General features: G+C 37.1%; 1 long non-coding RNA gene across 4 annotated transcripts in view; it reads right to left on the bottom strand.

Moving 5' to 3' along the window:
• Positions 1 to 2,939: 2,939 nt before the first annotated feature.
• LOC135417764 (uncharacterized) overlaps positions 2,940 to 22,337 on the bottom strand; it is a 47,566-nt gene continuing 28,168 nt past the window's right edge. For 2 of the 4 annotated variants that reach the window (XR_010432200.1, XR_010432201.1), the window contains 3 exons: positions 13,691 to 13,757; positions 8,442 to 8,599; positions 2,940 to 3,138 (listed from right to left, as the gene is read on the bottom strand). This is a non-coding gene — a long non-coding RNA (uncharacterized LOC135417764). Of the gene's footprint in view, positions 3,139 to 8,441; positions 8,600 to 9,526; positions 9,625 to 13,690; positions 13,758 to 15,508; positions 15,676 to 22,337 lie in introns of those variants that run through there. The other 2 variants (XR_010432203.1, XR_010432202.1) reach the window with 2 other exon arrangements.

Here is a 22,337-nt window from a genome sequence, read left to right as displayed (position 1 = left end):
TGTTTTATAATTTTAGTATATTGACCTGAGAATGTCAGTGTTGGGAATGTCAATACTACAGATAAGCTGTGAGTCTTTGATAATATTTGCATGATAACCTAATCAGAAAAGATAATGATATTACAAGAGCACAGAAAGTCTTTTTCTTCACATCAATCCAGTCTACCCAGCAGTTTTAGGTATAAATACTGTTGTATAAGTGAGCTCCACAACATGTCCTTCACACCTGCTGGTCTACAAAAAAGGGGTGTATGTGTTCTGAGGATGTCATCAACAGACTTCCTGAGGAGACTGCTGAATCTGTACTGTGATTTACTTTTTCTCTTCATTTAATGTGAAAAAAATCATGGTTGCTGAACTTCAGTGTCCATATTCTCCAAAAATACAATTCCTAGCACCAGCTCAAATTCATATAGCCTTCCTAAGTGTACAAATGACTGGCTCAGATTCACCATTCCCCAACAAAAAATCAGTTGTTGATGAATCGTACAAAGAACTAAATGCAGTATTTTTAACCTAACTTCTCATTTATGGGATTTTGTGTAGTACATACAAGCACCTTCCTTGAATTTATACCATCAATATACATGCCAATATCTATGTAGGTTAGTGTATATGTAAGTATATATATTTGATACTGGCATTTCTTACAGATGAAAGGTGCATCTGTTATACAGGTCAATACAGAATGATAGTCAGCTGAGGATAGTCTTTCATTGCAGCAGAGGAGGGGGTAAGTATGGGATATGCACTGCCCTATTGACATTGTTCTTCCAGAAAACCCCAGAGAAATCGTAAAGAAGTAGGTCTGTATGTTGGGTGCCTAGTCTCTTTGGCAGTAAGATTTGTTAGAGCTGCATAGTTACTTCCATACTTCAAGCTATCATTTGAATGGTGATACATAAGATTTTCTGTAAGGTCACAGGCCTGGTCTAGTTTGGACAGGTTGGTTGGTCTCTCTTCGCCTAATTTTTGCAGGGATTAAGTACTATATTCTATGCAAATGACAGGATAGTCTCATTTAAGCTTACTGTTGCACAGGTCCTGAGCTGCACAAATCAGAATCACAGAATCAGAATGGTTTTGCTTGGAAGGGACCTTAAACATCATCTAGTTCCAACCCCTCCTCTGAGTACAGGGACACCTCTCACTAGACCAGCTTGCTCAAAGCCCCATACAACCTGGCCTTGAACACTTCCACGGATGGGGCATCCACAACTTTTCCAGGTAAGCTGTGCTAGTGTTCTATCACCCTCATAGCTCTTCCTTACACCTAGGCTGTAGAGATGAGTAAACAGTGCTGCAAAGAACATTTCTATGCTGACTGAGACAGAATTTCTTGTGGATAAGGAAGACAAAGAGTGTAGAAGGAAGAAACAGGGAGGGGAATGACAGTGACACAAGCTGGTCTTACAAGCCCTATTTATGTAAGCAGCTCTTAATTGATCACGTAATCTTAATGAAGTAACTGGAAATTCTGGCATGAATTAAGATCATCTGTATCAGGACTACACACTTGGGTGTATATGACAAGTGATGAAAGTAATGATTCAGAGCATCAGGTCTTTAAAATATATGAAGATGGGAAATTAAAAGAGACCTTAACCTGACATAAACTGACTCTTAATTACTTATAATTTTGAAGAATCATATTGACTCTCTGGACTAATGCCCTGATTTAGACTAAATAGCAAAGTATTTGGGAAATGGTAAAAATAAATTAAATTAACTATGCATTTTTATGTACCTTTTAATTCAAACTGAAAGCACCATTCCTAGAAAAATTATGTCCTGTTAACAGCCTGATTCATTTTAACCTGCAATGCACAGAAAGAAAACAATACTACCCTTCATCAAAGAGTTGAACCAGTATTTGAAAAGCAGACAGCTGTTGTCTTGTAAGCCTCTGGATTTTTTCTCATCTCAATGTGACTAAGTAAACAGAAGAAAACTGTTTGCTTTGTGTAAGAAATAGAAGGATTGTAAAAATGCTTTAGCTTTGCTTGGAATTCATCCAAACTAAGGAAATGAAGTTTCTTTCTGTAGCAAAACTGACATTCCTCCTTCTTTTACTCATTACCCTTTGTCAAGAAATCTTAAAATGTCAGCTTGAACTGCCCACCCTTACTCTTTGGAATTTATTAGGTTAGTTATCAAAACTGCCTTCATTTGTATCTGCTAGATAATTCCTAGGAAGGACATACGCAGTCTCCTGAGCTGCTGTTCACAAGAGGTGATGTGCATTTTATATAAGAAATGATGTTCCTTGCACTCCCACAACTTGAAATATGGTCCTTTGAAATTTTTTTATTACCAAGGTGTTGTTGCTTCTTTTCAAGCTTTTGTACCCCTTGGGAACATCCTAGTGGGGTTTTTTTCTGTTTTTTTTTTTTTTGCTACAAGAAGTTAAAGTAGAAGATCAAAGAGAAACAGCATGAATAGAACAGTCATTAATTTATCTTCTCTATTTTAAAATGCAAAAACCAAACCTAAACCAAACAATAATATTTTCTTATATTTTCAAGAATATATTTTAAAGTAAGTAAATAAAATTAATTAAAAAAATGAAATTTAGCATTCAAAATTTCTTTAACTGTAATTCTACTGTGTTTGAAGGGAGCCTACTATAAACCCAAAAATTTTCATATTGTTCTGAAGGGGAACTTGGTTGAATTCCCCTCTAAAATATATAAGAAAATACCACTGATCTATATAAACAATGCCACTGTTATTTCCTAATTATCCCTTCATTTGACAAAGCTGATCTTGGAGGAGTCCTGCCATGACAAAGTCACAGAGATGAAATCTGGTCTGTACAAGTATGTGTGAATTAACATAGTATCCTTTTTACCATGCAAAAGTGTAGGAGATTGTCAATTCTGTAATAGTTTACCTGTACCACCTGGAACAAATGAGGTAATGAAATGGAAAAGAGAACATTTTCTCCCATACTAGATCTTTATTTGTAGCAAGGTATGTGAGTGTACAAAGAAACCAGAAGGGGGTGATCGATTTATTGATTCAGTCTTAGCCCTTATGAAGCTTAGGGTTTCAAATCAGGCTACTGTGAGCTGTGCCATACTTCTGAGATGGCTTTATGGTCTGTCATCAACAGCACGGGAAGAGTAAGACACTGAACTGTAAAAGAAAAAAAAGAAAAAGTACAAACGTTAAGTAATACTCATTAAAATGCACTTCCATCCTTTCAAGCTGTTGTTTCCTCTGTTTTGGTTTAAAATGTCTTTGAATGCTCTGAGTTTTTTCTGCCTTTATTTGTACCATCACTCGTGCTCTGTGCAGCAAAGGCTCTGTCATTTTTAAACTACTGCTAATCTTCAAATAGTCAGCCTTTAAAATTCATTTCAGGCAATGGCTTTGCATAAATGATCTTAGCTTAAGAGGTTACAATGAGTTGCCTAATTGTTACATCTTCTTTCCCCCCCCCAAGAAATTCAATCACACACACTTTACTGATTGAAGGGATTAGGTTTATCATTTTCTCATATTTTACAGCTTTAAGAGGGGAAAATTTAAAAACAGTGTTGAACGTAGGAACTGCAAGTCTTCTTTCCAACTTTTATCCTTAGCTGCTTCTAATTTCTCCAGCAAAATATAAAGACTATAATTTGGATTTTTTTTTTTTAGCTGAATGGCTGTTTAATATACCCTCAATCATGTAACTGAGTATCTGATAATCACTATACTTGCCCCACAGCACTGGCATCTGTGCTTCTCTAAAATTTTTGAACTGCTTTATATTCTGCAGTATAACTTAGCAGATAAATAATTTCTTGCCAGTGAAGCGAACAAACCAACCAACAAACAAAATCCCCAGACCAGCATTGTGACTACTGCAGTGCCTCTTCAACTTTTTTACTTGAGAGGAAGAAGAAGGTGCTTGAAACAAAGTATTAGTAGATTTGCTCCTCTGGCTGAATGTTGTTACAGAACCAGAATTCTTCCTCACTTAAAACGTAGTATAAATAACAGTGTCAAACATAATTTTGTCATGATATTCGCTAAGTATGTCAACTTTTTGTCAGCCTGTTAAAGAAGACTGCTCACAAGGGAAAGTTCATTTGAGTTTGGGTTTCACATGCCTTTAAAAAAGGGTTGCTTGTCTAAGAAAAGTTAAACTGCACACATTAAATCACTCTCCTGAGTTTATGTTCCAGAAGGAAGTAAGGAAATACTTTTCTTAATATGTTCGTGTCTACAGTGGAAGGTGTTAGTGGATTTATTTCTTTATTCTCAATTTGTTCCCAACAGAGTATTGAGAGGAGGGAAGAAGAGGTGCTGCGGACAATGAGAGGGAAGGCAAATGCCCCTCTGGGATAGGATGTTCCAGCTTCGAGGAGTGTTAAGAAGAAATAATCTCATCTAGGACCTAGGAACCTGGTTCTTACAGACAAGAACCTTGACAAGGGGATCACAGCTGCAGCTTGGAGGGTATGAAAATGCTTTTTTCCAGGAGTATAGAGTACTGAGAAAGTTTGTTGTAATCTGGAAATGCTCGTTATTAAGTCTGAAAGTAAGAACCTGACTTTGAAGAAGAAAGCAGGAAGGAAAAGAGTGGTTTGTAAGTTTTCCTGTTCAGACTTTTTGCCCTGCCTCAGCTACTCTTTATGAGTTCTCTCAATGTAAGAATTTAAGTATTCTGGGTTATGTTCTAATTAAACCTTGTTTCTTCACAAGCCTCTGCTGTTCTTTAAGGAAGTCCTTCTAGAGAGAAGGTCAGGGAACATAACTTACAAAGTCAATTAAATCTTCTGAAAAAATCTGCATTCATCAGTACCAATTTTAAACTTATCTAGAACATGTCTTAACATATTTTACCAATCTGGGCATGTATACATTCCAAGTACTTAATTTGCATGCGTTGTCTCTGTAAGAACATACACAATTGGACAAGTTCTGTGTGAATAACTCTGCAGGTCTCATTCTGGAAAGAAGGTCTTAAAATTTTATATTAGAAACATTTGTTTTCTGTATTTTCAGTGTTCCCTTCACATTGCATATTTGTTCAACACTCAATGTAACAGGTTCCAAATTTGGACTCTTATAGGCTATTTATATTCTGAAGCAACAATAAGTATCTTGTTAAAGTCAAAAAAAAAGGGACGATGTTAATAAACATTCATATTATTTTATAATTGTTGTAAGTTGTATGGAAGAAAAAACAATTTTCTGCCATATTTGAAAATAAAAGTCATCCTGGGCTTCTCACCAGGTCCACACCTCTCACAAGTGTTTCAGATTTTATCCAAAACAATAAGGTAGGGCATTTGTCATAGTGATATGAACAGAGAGATGTCTTTCATTACTCCCAACCTTACCATCAGACACAGTCTAGCCATGTTAAAAATGTTTTCTTCCTTTACCACATAAATACCTTGAGCAGGGTTAAGGATATTTCATGACAAAAAGGTATAAAACCATGAATGGAATGATCAAGAATTACAAGTCCCTGTACTTAAGATTATGAAGATCTAGTCAAGGTTACACTGGTATTTGCTGGATATGAGCTAGATTGCCCATAAAAGTCACTGTGAAAAGGCTGTGGGTGTAAGACAGCTTATCCTTTTTTTTTTCAAACAAGTATGAATTAGACATAATAATTTCTTTAAAGTTGCTCTTGTTTGACAACTTTGGTATTATTCATAGAACTGTACAAATGTCTGTAAAAGGTCAGGAAATCAGCCAAATTTCACACAACACTACAAAAATATATTGGAAGCCAACCAGTTTGTACGAGCAAAATGTTTCAGGCTCATAGCTTCAGTGAAATTATCCTGAGTTTGGTATCAGCTTCAGCTTCAAACTGTCCAAAACATTATTTAGTAAAATTTTCAGTAATCTGAAATATCCAACCAAAACAAGTAGGGAGACAAACAAAGAAAATCTCTTTTTCTTTACCATTTTTTTTTTCTGAAGGTAACCTGTTGCTATGTGATATAAAATTTAGAGGTTAATTTTGTCTCAATCTTTTTGAAGAAAGTGCAAGTCTAAAACTATAAGATTTAAAATTGTGACAGGTGAAGAAAATGGAAAAAACTGTCCTCTTTTTAGTTCTCCTCTGTCCTTTCCCATATTCAAGAACACAAGTAAAAGTTAGATTGGACAAAGGAAAAGAGTGTGGGAATGGAAAAACCACACACTGTAAGTAGAAATAAGCGCAGATTAAAAGAAAAAAACGCTAGCTTCAACTATTCTCTGGCTTTGGACAGATTTACACAAAGTTAATTCCTTTATTTATTCAAGGGTATGAGCTGAATCCAAGCAGTTGAATTGTACAGTGTGTAATCCAAACATTTCAACTACTCAGGTCTTCTTTCCTATCCCAAAAGGATTCTAGAAATTCCCTTTCAGCTCTGATGATTTCCAGTAGGAGAGGAACTTTTTACTCCTTGTTTAGCTGGTATCTTACCTTCTCTCTGTTCCTGACCTTTCTGTGTGTGATGATTTATGGAGCAGAGAGAGGGTAAGAAAAGAATGCCAAGCACTACTCAAACACCAGATGCAAACTTCAGCTGACCTTTCCTGTAAATGGGCAATGTGAGGATGGTTCCTTTCTTTCAGTTCACATACAAGAATATTTGCAAAATCTAATTATTTAATAATCTGTCCTCTCCACCATGAAAAGCCCAAAGTTTGGACAGCACTTTAAGACAGTGCAAATAGCATATATCTCTGCAGGTGACAGGATTTCATAACTACAGAAAATGTAGTTTTACTTAGATAATGTAGCGTAATTTCCTTACTTTGTCAAATGCAAAAGGCTGTTAACACTGTCTCAGCCCAGCATATCATCTGAAATGAAAAGCATCATTGCCTATCTTTTCCAGCTATAATAGTCCTATCTGCTGAAGTATTACCTTTGTATGAGGAAGCCGAAGTCATCATCATCCATTACTATGGTGGCTGATGTTATATTTATCTCCACCAAAACATTGGATTTTTAAAACAGTGAAGAGACTTCAAAGGATAAGTTATGCCTGGAGTTTGGCAGGATCCACCTGTCCTGGTGAGTAAAATGGATCTTTCGGCATAAGCTGTCAGGGCTGATCAAGTGGGCTTTAAGCTAGATACTGAGGATTACAGTAGGTAGGCCAAGGGCTGCCATTGCATTGCCAGGGGGTGTCAATGCCACTGGGAACATTCACACTGCTTCTGGGAGCACGGAGGGCTCAGGAGCATATCTGAAATACTTGTACACCAACATATGCACCATGAGAAACATACAGGATGAATTGTAAGCATTGGTGAGCTTCCAGAGCTATAATATCATTGGCATTAGCGAGACTTGATGGAATGAGTCCCACAGTTGGAATGCTGAGATGGAGAGCTACAGGCTGTTCAGGAGGGCAGGGCAGGTGAGGTGGAGGTATCACACCATAGTTAAGGGAGAGGTTTGATTACACAGCCTTTACAGTTAGTGATGATGGGGTTGAGATCCTCTGGGTGAGGATTAGGGGGATGGAAAACAAAGGAGGTGTGGTGGATGTCTACTACTGATCGCCCAGCCAGAAACCAAATTCATTTTCTGTTGAGAGCTAAACAAAGGAAAATGTACCGTTTTTAATTACATGCTCGCTTTAAAGTGACTTGATCTCCTTTTGAGTGGAGAGGTTGCATTTGCTGCATATGCAAAAGACTAGATGTCCAGTGTAGGTCCTTTTCAACTGAAATAGTCTATTCTATTTTAAATTTTGTGTTGATATTTAAGTGAAAATATTTTGCCTGGGGTAGCTTATTCCTTACCCCTTCCTTCCAATCCAGTATCTGTCTGACTATATTTCCATGAGCTCTTTTAGTGGGGTAGATGACCACACTGTAGAGTAGATTGTAGTTGCCACAAACATATCAGAACATTTCATGCTCATGCCCTTCCTCTCTTTTACCTCCCTAGCAATAAATATGGGCTTCATTACTCCAGTGTATATTGCTACCATTTTTGCTCTCCTAAACACAGAAATTCTAGGAATACAACCTCAGTAAATGTGTAATTTCCCATCAAATAACAAAAGAAAAGCAAGGGAGAGAGAGGGGAAAATGGAATAAAGACATTGAAAGTTCTCAGAAAAACTTGACTTTAATGATTTGTGTTCATTGCAATAGGCTGGGGAAAAAGCTGTGGAAACAAATGGACTGGCTTTACACTGTTACAAAGTAGGAGCAATGTGGGTGATGACAAGTTTGCAGAAGAAAGTTCACAGTGGTCACTGAATTTATCATTATCTACCAAGATATAATAGATCAACCAGTCTTTTTCATATCGACTCTGATAAGAGTTGTGGCATTTTTTTCATTTTCAGTTCTCAGGTACAATAAGAGACGTGCTTACCACATATATTAGGTCATTATTCTGTTTATTTTATAACTGGTAAACAACAGAAATGGAAGAACAATTTGCTCAGATCCATTTCTCTTGATTTGCATACCTTGGCTAATGCATTTGTTTGGATCCACCTTTGATCACCTAGTGTTCTCAAGTTGAATGTTACTATCAGGTCTCCAAACTTTCATAAATTCCACGTTGGAAATACACAGTTTGCTACGCATTATTTCTTTTCCTTATTCCACTATTAAAGATTTAATTCTGCAATAAAACATCAAAACTTGGCCAAAAATTACTCATTGAAATGAATGGCATGATAGTACACAATGCAACAAATAATAGACTTTATCCCGGAGAGAAAATCTGATGATCTTTTTGCAAGCCATTTTTGAGATAAAAGAGAAACAAAATATGAAAACATGATTTTAATCAATAGCCATACTTATACAAATATCAATTTTGTATCTGAATTTGCTGAGAGGTATCAGAGAAGACTTATTTCCTTGCCTCATATAAATTCTGATGAATTTGTTCTGATGGAAAATTGCTACCTTAATATCATAAGCAAAGGCTGATTCTTTATTTTCCAGCTGTCATGGAAAGTTTTATAAAGTGCTTAAAAATTTATAAAGTATTCTTAAAAAATCCAGCAGATTTTGGAAAGCATTAGATATTCAAAGAGAACATCTGATTTAGAATTTATAAACGAGACAGACTATGAATATGAAGCTGCTTGACATTTCTTAGTCACCCCAACTTCTCTCTGAGGGAGGTGCAAGTTATCATGACTCTGTCATGGGTCTGAGAATCTTTCCTAAAGTTTAAAACCTCACCCTTCCTCAGACATATCAGGATTTAAAATTGTGAACCTGAACCTTCTTTCTGATATGACACCGTGTAGCATAAAAATATTGTCTCTACTTTCTTTTTTTTGGTATTGTTCATTGTCAGCTTTTAAGGAAGAGTCAATGAATCAGCTCAGAAAACATGACTTTCCTAAAGTTGTCACATTATCTTTTTGGCCACCTGGCCTAAAATTCAGAACAGACAACATTTGAGTTTCTCGTTTTAAGGGTAACACCATTGCTACTTCAAGGTAATGTTAGACTGTTTCTGAATTTTGGGAGGAGATGGCAAAGAAGAGTAAATTCATCATAGTTAAAACTCTAAAGACATCATTACTCTGACCTTGACTACACATTTCATTAACCATGAAATATTTTCAGTTCACATGACTTTCAATATTAAAGCTGCAGTTGAATATTGTTCTTCCTCCTTTCTTTTCCCTGGGGGGAAAAAAAACAAGATACAGCTGTTATTTCTTAGGAACTCTGACTTTAGGGAATCAGTTTTTACATGGAAGTAGATTAAAAGTAAACATTTAGTTTCATTATTATCAGCATATAGGGTGAAGGAAAATTATTTAAACCTCTTCAAATTCTTCCTTTGGAAAGTTGTAGCTTTGCCATAAGAAATATGCAACTATGATTGTTTGATTACATGTGTTACGTGGTGTTACTCCTGCTTTAGTTTAGCTGAAAATACTTCAGCAGTATTTGTATTGATTTCCCCACTGTACAGCAAGGGAGAATACCTCTATAATTATGTTATTTCTTAGCTGGATTTGGGGTTTGGGGAAGGGGTTAATTTCTTCTCAATTCAAATTAATGCAGAATTATAATTCCTAGATGAGTAAAATGTTATATTTAAATAAGTCATATAAGAGTCCAAATCGACATCTGTTGTGTATAAAACTGAAATTAAAGAATGTAAAAAAAAGTATTTTTATCAATTTCGATGGCTTTTAAATAAGTCTTCATTCAAATGAATTAATCAAAACTGCATAGAATGAATAGCAGTCTGTGAACCCTCCTTATTTTCCAAGAAACAGAGTCTCTCATATTTTCTGTATTTTGTTACAAGGACTAAAAATGAGTATGCAAGGAACATAATTTTCATGTTGATTCCTTATGAATTACATATATATATATATAACTTAATGCTGACCTAAGAAAATTTGAGTGCTTTTCAACTGAAGTCATACATTTTTTTTAAAAAAAGGAGATTTACAGTTGGTAGTAAAGAGTGTATGGTCATAAAATGATGTATTGATTCAATACTGCTGGCATTGCACACACAACTTACTGGAAAAGAAATATTCAAAACACTGATGAGGTATGTAATGAAAAATGAAGGAAATATTGGAGCATGGTATTTAGCAAAATCAGACAAAATATTCATTAAAATAATTGCCTAAAAACATAGGGTGTCATCAAAATGCTGCAGTATCAGCTTTCCAAATGGGCTTGGGTATAACTATTGACTGTCTTAATAATTCGCTTCTTCAATTTTGATGCATGGACATGAACAAGATAAACGTAACTAGCTAATTGTTAAGAGACAGAAAATTGGAGTGGGGCATCTTCTTGTTTGCTTCTTGTATTTTCAAACACTGTTGCTAGTATTTGTGAAAAAGCAGGGCTGAGCTATTACATCTTTTACCCGTCAAAACCACAAGAAAACACATGGGTATGTGAAAGCAATTGGAAATTTTTATTTTGCACCATGAAAATTAAGAAGGAAGTAAAAGGTGTAGGCTTAAGAATACCTCCTTGCCAAGATTCATCAGTGATTCTGTACTTTGCTTTACTTTGCTTTGATTTGAGTATACATGACTAGCTTTCATTTTTAGGACACTAGAGGAGGCTCAGGAGTCAGGATTGTTTCTTTTTTTAACAGATTGAACAAATTAATAAAGTAACAACTGGATGGTGTGCTGGAAGAATGTACCTATTGTTCCTTGATGTAACTTTAGGGCCTTCAGCTGAACTACATCAAGATTAATTCTGATCTTAGAGGACTATGCTCAAATTTGTGAATAAATATTCTGCAATAATTTTCATTTCCATGAAAAATATGCTCCTTGGCTTTTTCTCTTTCTGCTGCAAAAGGCCTAGGAAGGTGTTTGGCATTGGCTTAGTTTTTTTCTGTGTTATTTTTATTGTTTGGTTTTGGTTTTGTTTCTGTTTCTGTTTTATTGCAATGTTGCAGGTGGGTTTTTTTTTCGTTTTTAGTTTAACACTTTCATCTATGGCTCTGTGTTTTAGATTTTTTTATCACCCTACTTTCTTGTTATGCCTGCTGCTTGTAAATTTTTTTTTGTAAAACATCATAGATATATTGTCTCCACAGGGTATTTGAACAAATATATTCTATACAGACACTAGCTTCTAGATGGTCAGCATTCTGGAAGAGTTTAGCAGACCTTAATGTCATAACGGCTTCATGCTATCTAGGTATCTAGGAGTTAAAGAGATGCATTCTGCTCAAGAGAATTATGATATATAATAATATATATATAATATATCTATATGTAAAATATAGATAAATTTTACAACAGAATTAAAGTAAATCTACACCCTACAGCACAATTACCACCATGACTGTTTTCCTTAGAATATAAAGTTTGTCTTAAACACTTCTATATGATCACAGGAAAACATAGGTTGGGAGGGACTTCCAAAGACCATTTAACCCAACTTCTTACCCTATCACACTATGATCAGGTTACTCGTGATAGTGTCCAGCCGAGTTTAAAATACCTCCAAGAGAAGAAATCCCACAGATTCTTCAGGCATCTGCTCTACCTGAATGACCACCACTTTTATGATGAAAATGTTTCCCTTGTATCTAGTTAGAATTATCCTGTTTGTGTCCATTGCTTCTTCTTCCACTGTGCACCTTTGAGAACAGCCTGGGTCCATCTTTCTATGTTGTTCCAGTGCTAGGTCAATGTTTTCTATCAAAGAGCCCCAAGCTGAATACAATACTTTGATCACATAAGAGTTGAATGGGACACAAAATTTACTGCTTGAACTGTTGGCTGCCCTATTTCTAGTCTAGTCAAATGTGAGGGTGGCCTTCATTGATGCAATGGTGCACTGCTGACTCCTCCAGTTCATCTGGTTTTTTGCCTAGAAACCCGGGTCCTGCATTCTGTGAAGCTGCATTCTAGCCAGATGACACTAAGACCGCAGTCTTGCATGAGCTTAGTCCATCCCAGGTGCAGAAATTTATATTTACCAAAGCTGAACATCGTTCAGTTCTTTTCATTCCTTTTCTCTGGATTGTGTTGTCCCTTGAACAGCACAACCATCTTCCAGCCTTTTTTCAGACCACTGTTGTCCAGAAATGTATGGGAAGTGTACTGTGCATAAGCATCCAGTTTGTTAGTGAAGACTTTGTAGGACATGAGGTGAGGCTGACAGGCCTGTAGTTTTGTGGATCCTCCTTCCTCCTTATCTTCAAGATGGAGTATCATTTTCTCTTTTTCAAATTATTAGCAGCCTCACAACAACAGCAGCTAAGTCCCCCAGCACCCTTGTGTCCCCTTGACCCTGTGTTTGTCTGTATGGCTTAAGTACATCTTCCCTTGATCTTACCTCTATTGCTGGTAATACTGTTCTCCCACAGACTTTGCTAACAGGCCTGAGGACCTAGAAGACATGTGGGCAAATCTAAACAGTGAAAAAAATGAGGTAAAATAGTATTTGGTACCTTGACTTTCTCCAAAACATCTGTCACTATCTTTCCGGCCCCACCAAGAAGTTGTCCCACATTTCTTTCACTTTCCTTTTATGCCAGTGTGCATATAGAAGCCTTCCTGGCTGTCCTTCACATCCCTCACAAGTTCCAATTCCAGCTAGCTGAGCTTTGGCTTTCCTAGCTCCATCTCTGCATGCTTAGGCAATGCTTCTGTATTCCTACCAGCTACTATATCCCTACTTCCAGCTTTTGTGTTCTTCCTTTATCTATGATTGAGTTAGGCTCAATCAGAAGTTACTTGCTGATCCATGTTGGCCCTCTGCCATCCTTGCTATGATAGTCCTTGAAATATCAGCTCTCACATTGGACCAGATTCTCTGCAACTCTTTTAAATTTTACCTCTTCACAGTCATTTGATTTCCTTTTTTCATCTTTTTTTTTTTTTTTAAATTTTACTTTCATTTTAATTGCAGCTAATTTAATTTGGCTACTGGGTTAGCTACAGAGAAATCAATAGTTACACAATTATGAAACAGAAGTAAAACTGGAACAAGTCAGCTAGCACCACCTCTTATGATTGCCTGACATTTCTCATGGCTTGTTGCTTAGCAAAATAAAATTTGCCAAACCTCCAACCTTTCAACCTTTGGTGAAAGTTTTGGGGATACTTTAGCTATTTCTAAAAATAAGGCTAAGGTTAAAAAAAAGTGTAAAAAAGAAAAAGTAAAAAAAAAAATCACAACAAAAAACCCCCAACCTTTCCTAAAAAGGATATACCTGCATACTTCCCTTTGAATGACTTACCACCACTGTGGTAATATATGTGGTTTATCAGCTGTCAGTTTTACTGCTCCCTCCAAAATCCATTCAGATACTGTGAAAAGTGACAAAAAACAATTCCCAGTAACTAAGTGGTATGTACTGGAACTCATAATTCAGACTGTCCCTTCCATTGTTAACACCTAGCAAAAGCTACATAACTGAGACAAGGAAAAACTCAAGTTAAATGTGTTTCCAAACACTTGGGTACTGGAATCTATCACATTACTCAGAAGCAAGGTATAGCTTCTCAGGAACACCTTCTACAGAGCAGTGGTGTCATGTGAAAGGTGGGAATTTAGATTTTGTCTGTTGGCATCCCCAGGAGAGTCAAGACCCTGGTGCCCAACAGTCTCCCAGTGAGACCCTTCATCAACTGATTTACAAGATTGCAGGGTACCTCGACCTTCCTCGTTAGGGGGAGCTCAACAGAGCCAAGACCTCTCAGCGGGTCCTGCACCTGGTGTTATGCGCTGCCAATGATTGCAAGGACTCACTGAACAGTTTACAGAATAACACTTTTTATTAATACAATTTATGACAGATTAATAAGGTTCGAAGGTTGTTGGCGATAGTGTCCGCTGCAAAAATATGTTTTAAAGCATTCTACTGATACATATATTAAGCTCTTATATGAAGCAATCTACTAATATGCTATGGGGTAAGCACAAGCAATAGCTCTAGTTCTAAAACCAGCATTGAACATGTGGAGAGTATATTTCTCACCCAAGGCATCCCTCTGGGAGGGGAAAAGATGGACTCAGCCTGTCAACTGATCCTAGTAGTTCCGGTGGAGGTCTTCTCCCACTTTCCCCCTATTCCCAATTTACTTTTATTCTATTTTCTTTATGTTTGGATGAAGTTTGAGTGGCTCTAGTCATAAATATCTTTTATTTATGATTGGTGCATTTAATGGGGGGTGGTGGTGGTTGTGGTTTGGCACCTGAGGAGGGGGTTCGACATGGTTGTTGGCTTCAGCAGGAGAACAACTTGATTCTCTCTTGTCAGAGAGGTACTGTATGGTCTCAGGACCACAATATTCTCCCATTCTGCTGGGATTAGAATGGAGGGGGGCACGTAATCTTCACTTCATTCCACAGTCCATTCTGTTTCTCTGAGCAGATGTTTATCATTGTACTGGGGAGCATGTTGACTTCAGTCCAACCTGGGAGTTGCAGCTACTTTTTACTTTAAAATTCTGAATCGCCTCTGGCTTTAACTCTATCTGTCATCCCACAAAGGGTCTACAAAAGTACATAGTTCCCTGTGGCTAACTGCCCTGCAGGTGAGATGTGAGCTACCAACTCTAGCAATGATACATCAGGATCCTGTTTCTCACAGATTCTGCCTGCCAGTTCAACTGGTCACTCTGCAGTGCTGGGTGGAACTCAGGGGAAGCACTTGTTTTCCCCTTTGTGAAACTGGCAGTCTGGTTAGAACCCTTGTTGGCATTTCAAATATAAACATTTCACGGAAATAGAAAGAGTCTCACCTTTGTGTTAAAAAAACAAAACAACCCCCCCCAAAACATTAAAAAAAAGTGACATGAGCACCTTCAGTCTCAGCACTGCTGGTACATTTATAATCTAAAATTATATACATGTCAAAATGTTTATTCTTATGGATAATTAAAGTCATCCCAATGTTTCACAATACAATATTTCTAGAATGTGGTAAAATTTGTTTGACTTCTCAAAGTTCACAGCCAGGAGGATTGGTAACATCCTGTTTAAAAAAGAAAGACTCATCTAGGTACTGTGGCTTTAAGAGAATGAATATTTGGAAATATCGGTAACATTTAAATACCTGAGAAATTTCATTGTCATATGCTTGAACCATGGTTCAACATAAATGCATGCAGATGCCTAACTGTAACACAACAGAGGTTATTACTGACATCAGTGAGGTATTATTTCTAAACTACTTCACCACACAGGTGGTGGGTGTAATTTTGAAGGCTACTGAACACTGTGAATCTTCCAATGTATCACAATTTTACAGAAACACCTGTGTTAAATAACTCTGCACTGATTCTGTATGAAAATGCATGGTGTTCAATAGTCCTTTGAATTAAATGCCTTGCCAACAAGCCACAGGTGTACACCACAGGAGCACATGGTTAAGTAATTGTAAAGGATATGATGACAGCTCTCCATCCATAATACCACCTTCCCAAGATGCACTCATGCATCTATTTAATATTTAGGTATTTTCTAACTAGCTTCAGAGTCATCTAAGCAGTCAGTATCAATCCCAAAAGTAGCACTAAGTAGGAAAAAAAATCAAACCAAAACAAAAAAATTCCCATGTAAATCACATTTAAAACTGATTGAATCCAGTCCAGGAAGCAATAAAATAAAACCATCACCCACTCATCCCCCCAAAAAAAACCCCACAAAAATACACAGTAATACTTTAAATAGTAGGATAACTTTGAACTTTAATATTTTAAAATTTAGGGTCTGCAAAATGCTTCCCTTACAGAAAATGTTACTACAGAAAATGTTGACAGGATAAATACTTCAAATCTGTTGAAATCTATAGACAAATTTTATTAATCCTTTAAGATCTACAGGTTAGCTTAAAAATTCAATAACTATTGTACATTTCTATCGCACAAATAAATCGGCAGTGGTTTTTAAATGAATGTATTTGGGTTCTGTAGACATTGACTGATGCTAGTCCTATTCTCTGAAACAGAATTTTTGCAAATACTCCTAGCATCTAAAAATTTTTGGAGTAGTTACATGATGTGAAAATTCCAGAAAAATTTAGACATTTTGATCAGATACTTGTGTTTTGCCAATCTGTTTTGTCCTCGCCCCTTGGGCGATGAGGATGGGTTTAAGGAACACAGTCACCAACTTTAAAGGTTAAGTGTATAAGTTTATTATAGTGCAAACCAGTAAAGAATTACAAAAGAAGCAGTGGCTTATGAAAGGATACACTTAGTCATGCATCTATCATTACTACAAAGAAAGTCTTATAGTGATTAAGAAAGAGCTACACCATCAGCTATCCTAAGTAATTATCATCATTCATACAGCACTTCAGCTGGGAAGGCCCCTATCACACTGAAGGACTGTAGAACCTCTTCCCGGTAACTGGGAAATCCTACGCAGTGTGTCCACCCATAGGGGAAGCCTTCATCTTTACTGAGAGAGGCTCCAGCTTATATAGTGTTAAACCTACCAGCTTACATCACTCAATTGGTGTGGAAAAACGATCTGTCTTTATTTTTCTCCTTGGTTGTCCCCTGAGGCCTGGCCAATGCCCAGAGGGAGACCAAGGGAGTCAGTTTGGACTGACTATTATCAAACGCCCCATGGCCTTGACTAGTCTCTAAATACAGAATTATGGCTACATTGATATCTCAAATATGAACCAGCTGCAACCATATGAGGCCTACTGTTTTCACGGCCTTGGTTGAAAAGTCATATTTATAACACATAGAAACGTTACTAATTATTAATAATATGCTGTGCTAACAAACATGGATGTGTGGATGTGTATTCTTAAAGCATTATTAAGGATTATGCAGCATCTTGGTTAATAAGCACATATATGGCTAAATGCAATACTAGGCTAAATATAATATTAGGTTGGAGGGTCTACCTATAGGTCAACTTTGGCTCAGGGTCAGTTCTTCAGGCCTCAGCATTACACTTTGTAAGAAATCTGAAGAAAAAATCTAAGCACAGCAAGTGCTCAGAACCTCCTTCTGGAATATTTCACAATTACAAAAAAAAAGTATATATTATATATGAAGGTTTTTATCAGCAAACAGAAATTTAGGGTCTTAAAATATCCTATAGAATGATAAAGCTATTAGTAGCAATTGTCAAAGCATAGAGCCACCCATATTCACAAAAAAGTACTGCCCTTTGTTTTATTGCGTTCAGCAGAGCACATAGCTTAAAGGTTAGTCAGGAAGAATTAATTTTCTTATGATCACAATTAAAAGATGCCTGCACTGCCAGAGTGGATGACTGAATGAAGCCAGGCTCTACAACTATCTATGACTCAGGAATGGATGTGAGTTTGGCTAGAACTAATAAGAGGAAGAGCAAAGTCAGATGGACTAAATCTCATCTTGCTCCTCTCTGCTTTTGGTATGACTTTTGATTTAAATCTTTTCCACAAGCTTAGGCAGTTCGTGGCTATGTGTACTTGCATAGCAGCTAAACTGTACAAAACATGTTTATAAGCTCGTGTATTTTTGTTTTGTTTTAATTACAAAAATCAAGATTAGCATCATCCCAAGTAGCTACAAATTTGAGAGTTCAGTCCAAGCTTCTTGTACTACAGTTGTAACTTTGCCTTTAGTCCTGTCCCTTGTGTCTGCCTATTTTCAGTAATGATGACGTTCACTCACCTTTTACCCACAGCCTAATTATTAAAATGTTGAATAGAAATTCTGTGGGCATAAGAATGAGCAAATCTGTCAGTCACCAGTCTGCAAATATGCTAAAAGAGTAAATCATAGAATCACAGAAGAAACTTTTCCCATCCACAATAGCCAGTCTGTCAGATTCATGTCATTTAATTACCACAAATGTGAGTCAGTAACTCCTTCCATTAACTTGTATCTAATTGTCCACTGAATTCTAGTGCAGACTCTTTCCTCAAAGTGCTGAATACTGAGTAGGGCTGAGATTTTTTCCTCACACTACTGCTCTGTTAATATCTCCTCTTCTGCTTTTCTGTCTCTCCTACATAAAGAGCAGTTAGAGACTCAGTCCTTTTTAACTTCTCTGTGCATATATACACATACCACACACTCCCTGTGTCTTCTCAACAAAAGAATTCAGAGCATGTTTTAGAAAGAAGCATCTACTATGTCATAATCTTTAAGGTACTATGGTTTTAGTAGCTATCAACAAGATTGATGATTGATACCAATGCTTAACAGTGGAAGACTTCAAGGGATTACACTATGAGATTAAAGCTGAAAATCCAGGGTCTCTGTTAAAATTACAATAAAAGTCACAATCTCTGATGGGCACAGTGGTGGCAGATAACACAGACTGATGGATTATGCAACTGCTTCCTGATTTCTGTGGATGTTTTTCAGAAAATTCGAACCCACAAAATATATTTTCCCTTATATTCAGCTCCACACATGGTGGATTCATCTCCTCTTCAATGGATAAAAAAAAATGATGTCTGTGCCAGGGAGTGGTGGTAAATGGAGTTAAATCCAGCTGATGGCTGGTCATAAGTGGGGTTCCCCAGGGCTCATTACTGGGGCCAGTTCTGTTTAATATTTTTACTAATGATCTGGATGAGGGGATCGAGTGCACAGTGTCAGTTCACAGACAAAACCAAGCTGGGTGAAAGTGTTGATCTGTTGGAGAGTGGGAAGGCTACACAGGGGTCTGAGCAGGCTGAATTGATGGGCTGAGGGCAATTGTATGAAATTCAATAAGGTGAAATATTGAGTCCTCCACTTGGGTCACAACAATTCCATGCAGTGCTACAGGCTGGGGGAAGAGTGGCTGGAGAGCTGAACGGAGGAAAAGGACCTGGGGGTGCTGGTTGACAATCAGCTGATTATGAGTTGTCATCATGCCAGGGTGGTTATAAAAGCCAGTGGCATCCTGGTTTGTACCAGAAATAGTGGGGTCAGCAGGATTAGGGAAGTTCTAGAGTCCTCCTGTACTCAGCGTTGATGAGGCTGCACCTCAAATCCTGTGTTCAATTTTGAGCCCCTTGCTGCAAGAGAAACATTGAGGTGCTGCAGCCTGTCCAGAGAAGGGCAATGGAGCTGGTGAAACATCTGGAGCACAAGTCTGATGAGGAGAGGCTGAGGGAGCTGGGGTTGTTTAGCCTGGAGAAAAGAAGGCTGAGGAGAGACCTTATCGCTCTCTACAACTACCTGAAAGGAGGCTGTAGCGAGGTGAGGATCAGTCTCTTCTCCCAGGTAATAAGCGATAGGAAGAGAGGAAAAGGCCTCAAGTTGAACCGTGGGACATTTAGATTTTAAGTTAGGAAGCATTCCTTCACTGAAACGATTGTCTAGCACTGGAACAGGCTGCCCAGGGAAGTGGTGGAGTCGCCATCCCTGGAGGTAATTAAAACACATGTAGATGTGGCTCTTGGGGACTTGGTTTAGTGATGGACTACACAGTGTTGCATTAGTGGTTGGAATTGATGACCTTAAAGTTTTTTTCCAATCTGAATGGTTCTGTGATTCTACAATCCTCTGCTCTGCTTTTGCAGTGTTAATATTTTCATGTAATACACTATATTTCTCAGCCCAGCTTCTCTTCCAGCTCAGTCTTGTATTCAAACCTTCATCCTGCTCTTTTGAACATCACAGTCTAAAATAATTCAGTGTTACACATTCCTTTTCAAGTTATAGAACAGAATAAGACAGGTCATGAAGAAACAAATCTTTGATGACAAGTAAATAGCTTTTATAACCTAATTTCCAAATGTCACAAAAATCAAGAGACACATGGAAATTGACTTAACTAAATATTAGATCATTTTTTGCGTGCTTCTGATCAGTTTTTTCATAAGGTTATAGAATAATAGACCAAAGTTTCTGCCCTGGATGAGATTAAAAACCAGGCCCAACTACAAAGACAGAAATTCCCATGCTTAAATGTAGCTGTGTTGTAGTTCCACATACTTGAAAGTCCATGGTCGTAAAGGAGAAAGCTAAGCACATACCTAAGTCCTTTGAGGGTCAGGGAATCTTAAAAAAAAAAAAAAAAAAATCAATGGCACTTTGAAGTGAGTGCACTGGTATCAACTTTATCCATATTATATAGAACATGCCATGAAGATATTCTCAAAGAGTGATAAGATTTTTAGACAAATAATGTACTGCATACTATTAAAATTTCAGTGGTTATAACCTATACTGAAAAAAAACCAACACTGGGATCTAGTTAAAATATATTGAGGAAAATAACCTATCATCAAGAATATAGCTGTCATGGAATTAAGTGTACACTTAAAACTTTTATGAAAACCAGATGCTGGTTAAATTATTGGGGGGGTGGGGCTTAGTTTGAGAAGTATAGAAGAAAACAGAAGCTAATGCCTGACTGGTGATGAGGTAAAGCCAGTCTTCAAGCAAATTGACTTACTCAGACAAAGCTGGTTTCTTAGTGTTCAGAATTCTAGGTTGTATCTGGCAATTCATCCATCCATCCATCCATCCATCTATCTGTCCACCCATCCATTCATACACCCACCTATTGTCCCACTTGCTGTCCCAGAACAAGGGAAACAAAAGTACTGTTGAAATTTAGTGTCATTTCCTTTTTTCTCAAGTAGATGAGTAACAGACAGAAGCTTGGGGACTTTATCACAAAGGTTTTTAAATGTTTTTGGAAAATTATGGTCCACTTCAGGTCACTGTAAAAGATTCATCAATTTAAAGAGTCTTGTGTGCTGTCTCTTTCTTTGAAATCACTTTTGTCTTTATGCTTTCTTCACTTAAATACTGTCTGGTTAGAAAAAGTTTACTAATCACTACACTCATTGATGCCCACAGGACTCTGCATATGAGTAAGTACAGTAGATATCCATGCACCGTGTTTGAGATAATTTCTGGTTTAGGACTGGCAAAAGCCTGAAAATTGATGCCTCAGTAGATGTGCTTACAGAGAACAAAAGGACAACAGCTGTGCAGCTAGACCTGTATCATGGCAACAGTTAAAAATTAATTCATTCTATCTACCTTATTGAAATTCATTTCCTGTCCAGGGACAACAGTGTTAAATGAGTTTCATAAGATGGTTACGTGTACTGTTGAATCATTTTAGGAGACTTATCTTAAAGTAGTGGGATAGTTTTGGTAATTTCTCATGTGCATAGAAAGATAAAAGTAACTCAGACTGTACTCTGTAGTTCATTCGATACCATATCAATTGCTTTGATATTTTCTGAAATATTAGCTGCATAAAATTAAGGTTGCTATTTTCATATTCCCAATAATCTAAGGCTACATGCAACTGTTTCTGGAGGAAGAAAACATAAGCACTGCAGTGGTGCACAGGCTCTAAATACCTTCATATTAGCAGCATGATCAGTTTCTATCACCAATACCCAAAGCAGGGCTTACCATGATCTTGCTTCTTATCTGCTTTCCAAAGAAGTTTATGAATGCTGATACACAAAAAGAAAGATGCATAAGTACAAGAGTTCACATACACTCTGAAAGATGTCAAACAGAAGACAAACACATTAGCTGTTACATTCTGGATATCTATATTCAGTTTCTGCTAGTGAAAATCAGTTTGATGGTTTCAATTTACTATTAGTTGCAGTAGTCACAAAATATTGATGCTGTTGGCTGACTCCCTTTAATAAATGACCAAGAGCATCTTTTGAAGATCAGGATGGAGATATGCATGCAGAGCTGTGCAAGAAACTTTTGAACATTGCCATTTCTTCTATTTCATGAACACTAAACCCATGTAAAGATATCTTAAAATCTCAAACAAAGATTCAAATCTCAGAAAAGAAAAAAATTTCTTGCTCCTGCATCTGCAGGCAGCTCCACATTCCTATTCTCATGACAAACTGATAAGTTGATAAGCCTGTCATTTCTTCTGTAGGAATTTCTCTGCACTTTAACTTAAAATGATAATGTAACAGAAAACTTAAGTCTTCTCCA

This window comes from Pseudopipra pipra, chromosome 1, assembly GCF_036250125.1.
Source record: "Pseudopipra pipra isolate bDixPip1 chromosome 1, bDixPip1.hap1, whole genome shotgun sequence".
Taxonomy (NCBI): Eukaryota; Metazoa; Chordata; class Aves; order Passeriformes; family Pipridae; genus Pseudopipra; species Pseudopipra pipra.
Note: the sequence above shows the minus strand (reverse complement) of the source record. Positions and strands in the feature narration are given on the sequence as shown.